The sequence below is a fragment of the Phacochoerus africanus genome, chromosome 2, assembly GCF_016906955.1.
Source record: "Phacochoerus africanus isolate WHEZ1 chromosome 2, ROS_Pafr_v1, whole genome shotgun sequence".
NCBI classification, from domain to species: Eukaryota; Metazoa; Chordata; class Mammalia; order Artiodactyla; family Suidae; genus Phacochoerus; species Phacochoerus africanus.
In genome coordinates this window covers 44622535-44635479 of record NC_062545.1, presented here as the reverse complement: position 1 = coordinate 44635479, position 12945 = coordinate 44622535, and the positions used below count along the sequence as shown (strand labels likewise).

Below are 12945 nucleotides of genomic sequence, written 5' to 3'. Positions count from 1 at the left end.
TGGAGTCCCTGGCTTAGCACCACAGCAAAGCTCTTCTCTGCCTCTTATATAACTCTATTTATAGCTATATCTACATATTCTACCTCTATTCCTTCCTTAAACCCAACTATAGAGCAATAAAAGGGATTTGTAAATTAATCTGTATATGGAGAAAGATACAACACTATTTAAGGGGTGCCAATAACATTTAATAGATGGAAAATGGAGTGGACAAGTAGGCATTGTCTTAGCACAGCTGAGAGAGCCTAAGTCAGGTGCTAAGAGTGAAACGTAGATGAAGAGCAAGCCCAAGACAGGTTCAGGGCCTGGAGCACCAAGGACTGAGGAAGGCATTGCAAGTGAGGGGTGGAGTTGAAAACTGGAGAATTTGGTTGAATATTTGTATTAGTAGCATTTTGACTTGGTCCCTTTGTCTGCCAATCAAACATCTGGGTATCTCCTTCTCCACTTTGGCAGGAGAAAGGATTCTATTTTATACAGACTTCAAATAAGAAGTATTTACCTTGCAGAAAAAGGAAAGGATCAGGGAAAGTTTCAAGAATACCAATTAATATCCCAAGGGAATGAAAGAAGCTATTTAAATCACGAAGTTATAACAAAATACCATGAAAAGCATAGAGAGGAATATTACAAATTTTATCTTGAAGGAAATACTTTTTCCAGTATTTTTCAATTTGTATATTTTTTTCCCAAAAAGATGGGAGGGTGAAAGTGTTATCAATAAAAGAATTTCAATTGTGATTGTGACAGTTTTGTTGATAAAGGTTGATATTATCAATACATGAGATTTCAAATTCATTGTTAAATACTTAAACATATAATTAAAGTGCTAAGTATCTTAGGGTTCATATTTTTCCAAAGCTTTTAAAGGATACCTAAGAAAAGCATTTGAAGCTTAGCATATGAGTACTAATCTCCGTAGGTGCTGACCTATGAGCAAGTTCTCTAAACTTTGTAGAGTTAGGTTAGTCTGGACGACACTAGTCATTAGTGATGCAAGAGCTTTCTTAATTTAGTAACTTCATTTTCAAGGAATCAACAAAATCCCCTAAAACCACAGAACCTCAACTCTTTCTAAGGTTTCTCCTGGTGCACTCAAAATCCACCTTTAATCTTTAGGACACGCAAAAACATAACGTGTGTACATGCATTGTAGACATGTGCACAAACACTCACAAACTTCACCTAACAGGAAGACTTTTGCTTCATCTGTAATCCTAGAAAAAAAAAAAAGCGTGTGTTTATTCTCTACAAATTAAAGCACTCAACAGATAAAACCATCTCATTTGACTTAAATGCACTGATAGCTTCTGCATTTGTAGGAGATCCTAGGGGTGTTCAGCCCATCTCCCACCAGTTCTCCTGGTCCCAGTTCATGCTCACAGTATTCTCCTGCAGCTGGCTATGTATAGGCTTTCTCTCAGCCAGTGCACAGGGCAGCTGGAAGTGCCGGAGGTGATACTCCTGGTAGGAGCCCTCAGCCAGTAATGAGAATTGGAACATAAATTCTCCAACTTTCTTGCTGTTCAGGAGGAATAACATAAGGAAGTTTGATTTCAATCTCCCGAAGTGTCCCAGGAGTACGGAGCCCCATCTGCCCAGTAACCGCTCAGTAATATACCTGTCATGGTCATCTTTCTTTTCCCTGCCTCACTTCCCCACCCACCACAACTGGCGTTATAAGCTATTTGGTACACACATCTTTGCCTCAGGGTCTGCCTTTATGAGAACCCACTTCTGACACCAGTATTTTACCCTCTGAAGGAAAATCCCTCTTCCTGTTGATTTCTGATTTGTACCTTATAGTGACTCTTGTACATGCAAATTTTACATCTGAACATAGTGAGGCTAACAAGCTAGTTAGAGGAGGTGAACAAGTCTACATCTCTGCCAATCTATTAGGAAATGTAGAACAGCATGGAAATAGGAAAGAAAAATCCTTTTAAAGGGAAGGTAGGAAATGTATGTCCCTGTACTGGGAAGACTTTCAGGATCCCTTATCATGGCAGGCTGACTCCCTTCTCATTGACAAAGGCAAAGTTCTAACTTCTAGAAGCCAAGACTGGAGGCCTTTGAGATCGCTGGGATGTGGAAAGGGGCCTCCTGCTGTTGGAGCTTTGAAGACGTGTGAGATACAGGCTCTGTGAGCTAGCGTTGTCAGAGTGTCATAAGGCAGTGTACAACTAATTCCATACTTTGTTTTGGAAAAGCTGTAGGGTCATCAAGGAAAAAAAGCGAAATTTGAGAAGGTCTAAAAGGGGGATTAGATTTTTTTTTTTAATCTCTAATGTTGAAAGAGAGAATGATATTGTGAGAGTTATAGATATCACAAAACCATGGAGATAGTTGGGTGCCATAAGGTTGGAAACTAGACAGGTCCTATTTTATCCAGCTAGCATCCATTCCCACATCCTCCCACTCCTCTATTTTTTAATTTGAGAAGTTACCCATCTGCATTTCGTGCCATCTTGGTGTAATAGTGAGTCCAGGTATTTGCCATCCCGAACAAAGGCGGGGAGGGGTCCTATCTTGGCCAGATCCTATCTCCTACCCCAACAAAACAGCTTAAGAGTAGAAATGACACCTGATCTTGGCCAGTCAATAGATAATCACAGTCATTCAAGAGTACTGTGAAACAAAGCCATATATACTTTTCTCAACCAACTTTCTCCTATTGCAAAAGAATTCCTAGCTGATTCCAGACTGTGGTGCAGACTGACACCAGAACAGAGGACTCAAAACAGTCATGAGCCCCAACTTAGTAATCATGAACCAGGGGTTTTCTGATTCACGGTCACTGCACTCCTTCATTACGGATGATTTTAAGTGACCTGCACAACGAGGGCCTCTCTGAGTTCTGGCCTGCCTCGGGCTAGCACAATAACTGACACTCAAAAGACACTCAATAAATATTCATTTAATTGAATTGAATGTATGAAACTTTTATTAATAATATCATTTATTAACAAAGTGGAATAAATGCTGAATGGATTCCTATTATCTTTTATAAACAAATACAGGGCTCATAGCCTCCCCTTTAATTTTTACATTAAATCTTTTTTTAATCTGGACTTTCTAGAATAGTTGCTAACCTTTGAACAATCAATATCCACCCATTTCGAGCATTTATTGTGTCCCAAGCACAAGATGCCAAAGAACAGTAAGATACCCGACCCGACTTGCTTAGTAGTTAATGTTTCTAGTTTAAACCATGCGTTGCAGAGAAAAAGAGTGGAACCAAGAAAGAATGTTATTGAGTCCATTGACCTTGAGTAGAATTTCCAATTTCATACCAGGATATAATGGTGCTGACCTGACTTAGCAATGCCTGAGATAGTTTTTTTGTCCACTCTCCCTTAATACAAGGTTACTAAGCAACATCTTCACATAAAACAAAGTACGTGGAATCTGTACGTGTGCACAACTCCTGGCAAAGATGGTGGTATGCAATAATGATGAATTGTGCTTTTCACTGATCTTATACAATATGAGAATCTTTTAAGGCATTTCAAGATGACACTACCTCTGTATGTCTAAGAGAGTTAATTCATCTCTGAAATACATTTATTCTACCACTGGACTATCTCTCAGTAGCCTCATATAAAATAGTTAAACAGTGAAAAACTAAGGGTGCTTCCATAGGCGTCTGAGAAAGGAAGGCAGAATAAAGAAATAAATAAATGGTTTTTTTTTCAGTTTTTTGTTTGTTTGTTTGTTTTGATTTTTAGGGTTACACTTGCAGCACATGAGGTTCCCAGGCAAGGGGCTGAATTGGAGCTACAGCTGCCAGCCTATGCCACAGCCACAGCAACACAGGATCTGAGCCACATCTGTATGTCTGCAACCTACACCACAGTTCATGGCAACGCCAGATCCTTAACCTACTGAGCAAGGCCTGGGGTTGAACCTACAACCTCATGGTTCCTAGTCGGATTCATTTCCACTGTGTCACAACAGGAACTCCATAAATAAATAAATGTTGGTGATGACGTAGTGTCAAATAGGATGAAAAGACTGCATATTATTTCACTTAGTTCTCACAGAAATCCTACCCAGTTACTATTTTTATCTTAATTTTACCGCAGAGGGAAAATAGTGGTTAAATAGGATTCACAAAATTGGATTAAGTTTACAATGTGCCTTTGGAGAAAAGCACCATCTCCTCTTTATTTCAATGTGTAAGATACATTAAGAATTCTTAAGAATTATAGTGGATTGGTTGCCTTATTCTTTACACCCATGTATCCACAACCTTTAGTAATGCCTTCCAACACTGACTCAGGGCAGTCTATAGATTCAGTGCAATCCCTGTCAAAATACCAATGGCATTTTTTCATAACACTAAAACAAATAATTCATAAATTTGTATGAAGCCACAAAAATCCTGAATGTCTAAAGCAATCTTGGGAAAGAAGAACAAAGCTGGAGGCATCACACTCCCTGATTTCAAACTATACTGCAAAGACACAGTAAGCAAAACAGGATGGTACTGGCTCAAAGACAGACACATAGATCAATGGTACAGAACAGAAAGCCCAGAAAAAAAACCTATGCTTTGTGTCACTCCATCTCCACAAAGGAGACAAGAATATATAAGGGGGAAAAGACATCCTTTTGAATAAGTGATGTTGTGAAAACTAAAGTGCTATATGCAAAAAAAAAAAAAAAAAGGAAACTGGACCATTTTCCTACACCATGTACAAAAATAAAATCAAAATGGATTAAGGACTTTAATATCCGAAATCATAAAACTCCTAGAAGAAACATAGGCAGTACACCTGGCATCAGTCTTAGTAGTATTTTCTTCTGGATCTGTTTACTCAGGCAGGAGCAACAAAGCAAAAATAAACAAATAGCACTACACCAATTGAAAGGCATTTGCACTGTGAAGGAAATCACCAACAAAATGAAAAGGCAACCTACTGTATGGGAGAAAGTATTTGCAATGATAGGCATGATAAGGGTGCAACCCGAAAAAGACCAAAATTTTTGTAATAATTTTGTTTGGTGATAGACAGTTACTTGACATGATGTGGTGATCATTTCCTAATGCATTTGACTGCATGCACCTGGAATTAACATAATATTGTACACCAGTTATACTTCAATTTTTAAAAATAAAACCCCAGCTTCACTCTCTTGTTAATTACAGATTTCCATTAGCATGATATACATTTCAGTCAGATTTCTCTGCTGAAATCTATGAAATATAAATCTATGAAATTTAGGAGTTCCCGTCGTGGCCTAGTGGTTAACAAATCCGACTAAGAATCATGAGACTGCGGGTTCGATCCCTGGCCTCGCTCAGTGGGTGAAGGATCCAGTGTTGCCATGAGCTATGGTATAGGTTGCAAACACGGCTCGGATCCCACATTGCTGCGGCTGTGGCGTAGGCCAGCGGCTACACCTCCAATTGGACTCCTAGCCTGGGAACCTCCATGTGCCGCAGGAGCGGCCCTAGAGAAGACAAAAAAAAAAAAAATCTATGAAATTTATGTGGACCTAAGAAGATTCCTCTAGTGTTTTTATAAAGTGTTCCTGCTTCCTGAGGTAGGCGCCACAGGAAAAGTGTTACAGAGTCTGCACTGCACCCCAGGGAGCCTGGCCTTGAGCCAAGCAGGAGTTCATGGTCCTGGATCCTGCCTCAGAAGTGAGATGGCATCTGTGAATGTATCACTCTTGGTTTACTCATCTGTTTCTTTCTGTTACTTTAGGTGGCCTGATAAAAGTTCTCTTAAAAAACTTATTGCATCGCATCCTGTCATCAGAAGACTTGTCAGAGACTGTTTTTTTAAGACTGTGAGAATCCCAATAGCCCCTGGAATGAGGAACTATGGTAGAGAAGACAGGAAGCCTGCAGCAGACAATCCAAATTCAAATTGGGTGTGATGTAGGGAAAAGAAATGAGTGAAAGTGGGTAGAGGGGGCCTGTGGCAAACTGGAGTATGCACACCCAAGTAAAGGGGAACCCGCTTCCCAGTCCAGCAGGGAGGAATACTGATGGCCAGGTACCCCAAGATTTTAGATGGAAATGAATATTTTTTAATTTTTATGTACAATAATCCCAATTTTTAATGGTGGAGATTAATTCAACTGCTAAATATAGCATGCCGATTAAAACATTTGTGAATGGGATGTGACTGGTGGGTGACGTGACTTACACCTCTCACCTCAATGGACAGATGACGAAGAGGAGACACTCAAAGAGAAAAGGAAGCCCTCGTTATGTTCAAAGTATCCAAGATAACAAAATATCTCTGAGTTTATGCAAGTCAAGGCCCTGCTCCATTGTAAAGGCAAGCACTCTGGAGAGGAGTACTTGAAGGACCTAGTGTCCCAGAGAGTTATTACAGAACAGAGCTGGGCAACAGAACTTCCTGCAAGGATGAATGAAATTCTCCAAATCTGTGCCGTCTAATAAGGTCACTTCTAGCCACATGTGGTTAAGCACTTGAAATATAGCTAACGTGGCTAAGAAACTGGAATTTAAATTTCATTTTATTTAAAGCAGTTTCAGTGTAAATAGCTAAGTGTGGCTAGTGGCTACCATACTGGGGAGCCCAGCCATAGAAGTTCCAAATGAATGACTTCCAGCTTGAGCATGCATCAGAATTCCCACAGATTGCTGGATCCCCTCCTCCATCCAGGTTTCAGATTCAACGGGTATGGGGTGAGGGTTCCAGAATTCACACTTAGAACAAGTTTCCAGGTGATTCTAATGCTGCTGGTCCACATATCGAGAGCACTGAACTGTGACCCAACTTTCAGATTCTGAGGACAGTGTGGTCCCAGAGAGAGAAGCACTGAGAGCTATATAATTACATACATACAGACAGACAGGCAGACAGACAGACAGACAGACACACACACACACACACAGAGTGATCACTAGACTTCCCAGAACTGCCTTTACTAAACTAGGAGAGTAGGGCAGGTGGAGCTCATCAAGGCCATGAACAACTTTGTCTTGGAAAAGATGAAATTTGCTTCTAAATCAGAACACAGGGCATGCCTGCTTGTGTGGCCCTAAGCCTTAGTTCCACTCCAGCAGGGGGCAAAAGAGAAAATCCTATATCATCATGACCAAACTAGACACCTGGTAAAACCCATATGTCAGGAAACTTGATTAGTTTTTTCCTTGCTAGGCGTAGCATCAGCAAAGCGCCTAATTTATCCTAGGAATGTACTATTAGGTATCGGTGCGGGTCAACTGCATCTTCCATCCCTGGAAAACACATATTTCAGGTGAAAAAAAAGAGACCTTTTCCTTCCTTTAAAAAGGCAGAGCAGGATCTGCTGTTGTAATACATCCAAGGACTTTCCAAAGTCATGACCTTTTTGTCTTGGTCCTAATATTATAAACTTGCTCTTGGTAGAGGAATAACCCCTGATAGGTTGGCAGTAGGGGGGCTGTCTTTCAGACTGACTCCATAGTTCTTGATCAGTCCAAAGTTTACCTCCCCTAAAGGTTTCTCAGGGTTAGAGGAAAGAATTTTTATCTCTTTATCTATAGTGGATATTTTGGCATTCTTTTCACTTGAAAATTAATTTTTGAACCATTTTGGATAACTAATTTTCAAGGAGACAGACTACAATAAAACAATTAAAAATTAACCCTAATCATAACATTGTATTACATCAACATTTCGTATGGAAAATTTATGCTGCTTGCCATGCATGAAAGACCAATGGCATGTATCATTCCGATTTTTTTTTTTTTTTTTTTTGCTTTTTGGGGCCACACCCTCAGTATGTGGAAGGTCCCAGGCTAGGGTTTGAATCAGAGCTGTAGCTGTTGCCGGCCTACACCACAGCCATAGCAACATGGGATCTGAGCCGCGTCTTCCGCCTACACCACAACTCACAGCAATGCTGGATCCTTAACCCACTGAGCAAGACCAGGGGTTGACTGAGCAAACCCGCATCCTCTTGAACACTAGTGGGATTTGTTTCCACTTTGCCACAACAGGAACTCCTCACTCTGATTTTCTATGTCTTCTTGTATCCAGACTGTAGCTTCCTCCCACACTGGCTGTGGGATTTGCCATATGATTTGTTTCAGCCAATTAGTCAGTAGCAAACTTGACATAAGCAGAGACTTTATAACGATTTTGCACGTTTTCTATTGTCTTCATATTCCTAAGATTTCACAATGATTATATGCTCAGGGCAGTTTTAAATATGTGGAATAGAGTCAGATCTGCCCAGCTGGCTAGCTGAAGCTCTAGCTCTATGAAAGAATTTGGCCAAGATTAACAATACTGCCTATTGGACCTGCTACTGAGCCTAGATTCTTGATTAAGTTCAGCTGATTGCAGTTCACCTAACAGAACTAACTGACCATCAGAACTGTGGACCCATGGGAAACAATAAGTGGTTGTGTTAAGTCACTAAGCTTTGGGGGTGATTTGTTACACAGCTAGAGTTAACTGATTCATCACATTTTCTTATAAGCATAACTGTTATGTAATTTATCTAGGATAGATTATGTGGAAGGAAAGTTACTCATTATATATGCTTACATTTTTGGCTGCTCTTATGTTTACTGCAAATTTTTATTATGGAATCTATGGGAGGAAAAGGTTTCGAGGAGGAAATTAAAATCCTTATTCCATTCAGATATTAGAAAGTCACTGCCAGTCTTAGCAAATCCAGTAAGTTTTTAAACAAAGTTAGGATGCTGAATTGGAGTATATTTTTACCACATGATCACAGTCCTTGATACTACCCTATAAAGGAAAACAACCTTCCATTTTAGAGGCATCCTTCCATTCCCTCTGCCCACTGTCTATCACTTTCCATTTCACAACTTCTACTCTGTCTCCAGGAGAAATTGCACAAATTGTCCACCAGCATCAGGCAGGGGGCCTGATAATGTCTTAACAGAACCCCTGCTGATGTGCATCTCTGTTCTCTACTCAGCTGTCCCATCCTGCAGCTACAGTTCTAAAGTTACAGGACAGTTTCTAACTTTGTGCCTGTCCCAAGGCATCAGGACCAAGGCACATGATTTGTAATTTATGAGGACACCCACAGAGCTGTCACTTGCAAGGCAGGTGTTGAGAAAATGGCAAGCAGCTCTAGGAAAGAAAAGGACTCTGATCTCACCCCTGAATAATGGTGGCTAACCTAGCCATGGATAGAAAGCGTTGACATAAGCGAGCTTTAAAAATAAAGCAATGGCTCATCTTGCTAAAGGCACTCTCTGTTTGTCTCTACACAGTTGAATATAACAGGATTTAAGCAATCCATGAAAAAAATAGTTGCAGTGTTTTAGTCTGAGGCTGTTTGTATGTTTCTCAACTGTGCTTTGCAATTGAAACTACTAATTTCAGGTATCCTATAGATAAATAGGCAATTCAAAATTCAAATTAAATAATCCCAGGATGCAATGGATAATGATCTTCTGATCTCCCTAAAAGAAACGATACAAAATGGAAATCTAAACAAATTAACACGAGTTAGATGAAAAGGAATTGCAAAAATAAATATTGACCCAGCCAAGTGGGTAGTTACTTTAATTGAATAAACTGAATCAGTATGTTAGCTGGTTGATATTTTTTGTGTCAGCTGAGTTTGGTCTCATCACAGCTTATTTCACATTCCAATTTATGGTAATATTTTGGATACTAATATGAGGAGATTTAATCTTAAATTGATTTATATGGTAGTGAAGTCTATTTATAAGTAAAAATAGAGTGAAAGTCTCAAGGCATTTCCAAAGCGCCACAAGGTGCACGTTGTAACTCTGGATGGAAAGAATATCAGCTAGGAAGCAATCTGAGCTCTGAAACCAAATGACGTCATGATGAAAAGTCTCCAGGATTTTAAAAGTATTGCTTACTGATAGGCAGCTCAACTTTCCATCTTGGGTCTGAGAGCTCCAGTGGGATATCTGTGTTACAATGCATGCCCAGCCGACTTCACACCATGCAAAAACCACAGTGAACATAGAGACTCAAATATCAGGCTGATTACTGGTTGCAATTGGAGCTTTCCCACCGGCAAAACTAGATTTTCCTTCTTTTGGTGAAGAAAGATCAGATTGGAAGGTATTTCCCATTACCAATTCTTAAAATCTTCCTCCTAGTCATACTCTGCATGCTGTCATTAAAAACCCACCATTTTCTTAAAGATTCCTATATATTGTCTATTTATAAAGAGTCAGCAAACCACTAGATGACTTAAGCCATTGTGTCCTGTACCCTCTCACCTCTATTATAACTGATCAGGCTGAAAAGAACAGTTAAGGAGGTTCTGGACAACCCCAACCCACTTTTTTGGCTCCTAGCCTGGAAAAACTCCTGACAGAAAGCTTGTCTGGTGCCCTTGGCAGAAACCCACAAGATCTAGTAAAATGCCAAAGAGGAGACAGCATGACATCAAGAGGGAAACATGCTTAAGGCAACAGGGCTAGACCTGCCAAAGGCAACTTTGGGAAATTATTATTATTGGCTTGTTAGGTGGTTCCAATGTAGGTATAGAAACATGGACACTGCATTTTCTTGTCGATTTTTGTTTGGTGGTTTCATACTAAACTTAGTTCCTATTTATCTGGCTCTTTGTAACAAGTGGGAAATAGTCTTAGTAGAAGTTTAAAGGATAGTTGTAGGCTGTTTTTGCAAGAATCTAAGCAATCATCAATCTGTATATTACTTCGGGCTTCACATCACCAAGGCCCCAGTCATTTCCTGCTTGCCCCATCAGCTACATCGCAGGAGATACTCTTTTGGAAAGACAAAGGTTCAGAAGCTCAAGGAAGAGGTCTCTAAAATAGATGGAGATTATCAAATATTTTAGGTCCAATCTCAGTGTGCAACCATCCCCACCATCTTGATTTTTGTTGGAAAGTCCTCTGAAATTTGGTTCCCCCATTGTCTCTCTCTCTGGTCATACCCAGTACACCATCTCACAGACTGGGCTGAATCTGGAAGAAGTCATGCCAACAGGGAAGTGAAGGGAGGTAGCGTAGTCTAGAGCACTCAGCTATTGGAAAACCCCTAAAGAGCCACAGACAAGCAAGTATTTCAGAAAGCTCTGAGTTTCATCAGAATGTATGTTTGTGAACAATCATCAAGAAGTGTCAGCTCACAAACATAAAGAGTAAAAGATGGTGGGAAAGAGAGTTCCTGTTGTGGTGCAGTAGAAATGAATCGGACTAGTATCCATGAAGATTCCAGTTCGATTCCTGGCCTTGTTCAGTGGCTTAAGGAGCCAGTGTTGCTGTGAGCTGCAGTGTAGGTAGCAGATGCCGCTCCGATCCTATGTTGCTGTGGCTGTGGCAGAGGCCAGCAGTTGTGGCTCCGATTCGCCCCCTAGCCTGGGAACTTCCATAGCCTGTAGATGAGGCCCTAAAATGTCCAAAAAAAAAAAAAAGATGCTAGGAAAAGCCATGAGCTTGGACTGAGACCTAAAATCTCTGGGGCCCACCTGCAAGGTCTGCTTCAGGTTAAGCATAAAGGAACACTTTCAAAAATGCATTTTACAGCTCCTTATTTTCTTCACTTTTACAGAGATGATAAGGAAACAACTCAGATGCGTTGATTTGTTGAAAAAAGGTGTTTGAGATAAACACATTTAGGTTTCTGGCCTTACAAACCTGTGTATGAATCTAGCTTTGGCGACTTACCAGCTGTGTGAATTTGGACAAATTACTTATTCTCCCTGAGCCTCATTTTCCTCATCTGCAAATAGGGGAAAGAATGCCTGCTGTCTGGAGTTCCTGTTGTGGTGCAGTGGTTAACGAATCTGACTGGGAACCACGAGGTTGCAGGTTCAATCCCTGGCCTTGCTCAGTGGGTTAAGGATCCGGCGTTGCCGTCAGCTGTGGTGAAGGTTGCAGACACGGCTCGGATCCCGCGTTGCTGTGGCTCTGGCATAGGCCGGTGGCTACAGCTCCGATTCGACCCCTAGCCTGAGAACCTCCATATGCCACGGAAGCAGCCCTAGAAAAGGCAAAAAAAGACAAAAAAAAAAAGAATTCGTGCTGTTTGGTAATTAATGTTGTTATAATTGAAGTAACATATGTGAGGCACTTGGCACAATGGCAGTCTATTTTTAACATATGGATTCACAATTAGTACTGGCAGCAAGTGGCCTCTTATGGATATTGATTTAACAAATATATATTTTTCACCTGCTAAGGGCCAGGCATCCTTATTTAAAATAATTTCTGGGGGGAGAAAAGAAAAAGAAAAGAAAACTAACATTAGTGAAAGACCCCAGGAGAATGTATGGCTCCATCCAAGAAATATGGAGAATATATGAGTGAAATAATCACATGGATAGGTAAGACACATCCATAAAATACACTGAAAAAGACAGCATGTGCCTAAGTACCAAAACCAAACAATTTAAAGCTGAGTATCTATTCACGATAGCACTCTAAGTATATGACAAACTTTTAGCTCTCTCAGAATAGTATGTATTGAATATTTTCCCAGGAATCTTAAACATTTCCAATGTATCTTATTTCAAGGGCTTAAAGAATTCTCTCACATTATGTAGAATGTTGAAACTTCCATCCAAACTGCTATAATTCACATTGAAGAACTGCCTCAAACTTTGTCTTCTACATGTATGTTAAAAAGAGCAATGCTGATGTGCCCGTCACCACCTGAAATCAGAACCAGAAGTAGCTGGACCCAAAACACTTCAGTTCGTTTAGCCTCAGTTACTTGCACTGTAAAATAAGGATAATAATGACCTCAACAATATTGTTGTAAGTAATATGTTAAAGGACACTGCAAATTAAGAATTGACTACAAAAATATGTTATTTTGGTCTTTTTTTTTTTCCTCTTTTTAGTGCTGCACCTGCGGCATATGGAGGTTCCAAGGCTAGGGTTAAAATCAGAGCTGTAACTGCCAGTCTACACCACAGCTCAAGGCAACACTGGATCCTTAACCCACTGAGCAAGACCAGGGATTGAACCTGCATCCTCAT

The 12945-nt window shown here is 40.3% G+C and overlaps 1 long non-coding RNA gene across 1 annotated transcript in view; it reads right to left on the bottom strand.

The window, feature by feature from the left end:
• Window positions 1-787: 787 nt before the first annotated feature.
• LOC125115593 (uncharacterized) overlaps window positions 788-12945 on the bottom strand; it is a 111132-nt gene continuing 98974 nt past the window's right edge. The window contains exon 4 of the long non-coding RNA XR_007132138.1: window positions 788-1217. This is a non-coding gene — a long non-coding RNA (uncharacterized LOC125115593). The remainder of the gene's footprint in view (window positions 1218-12945) is intronic.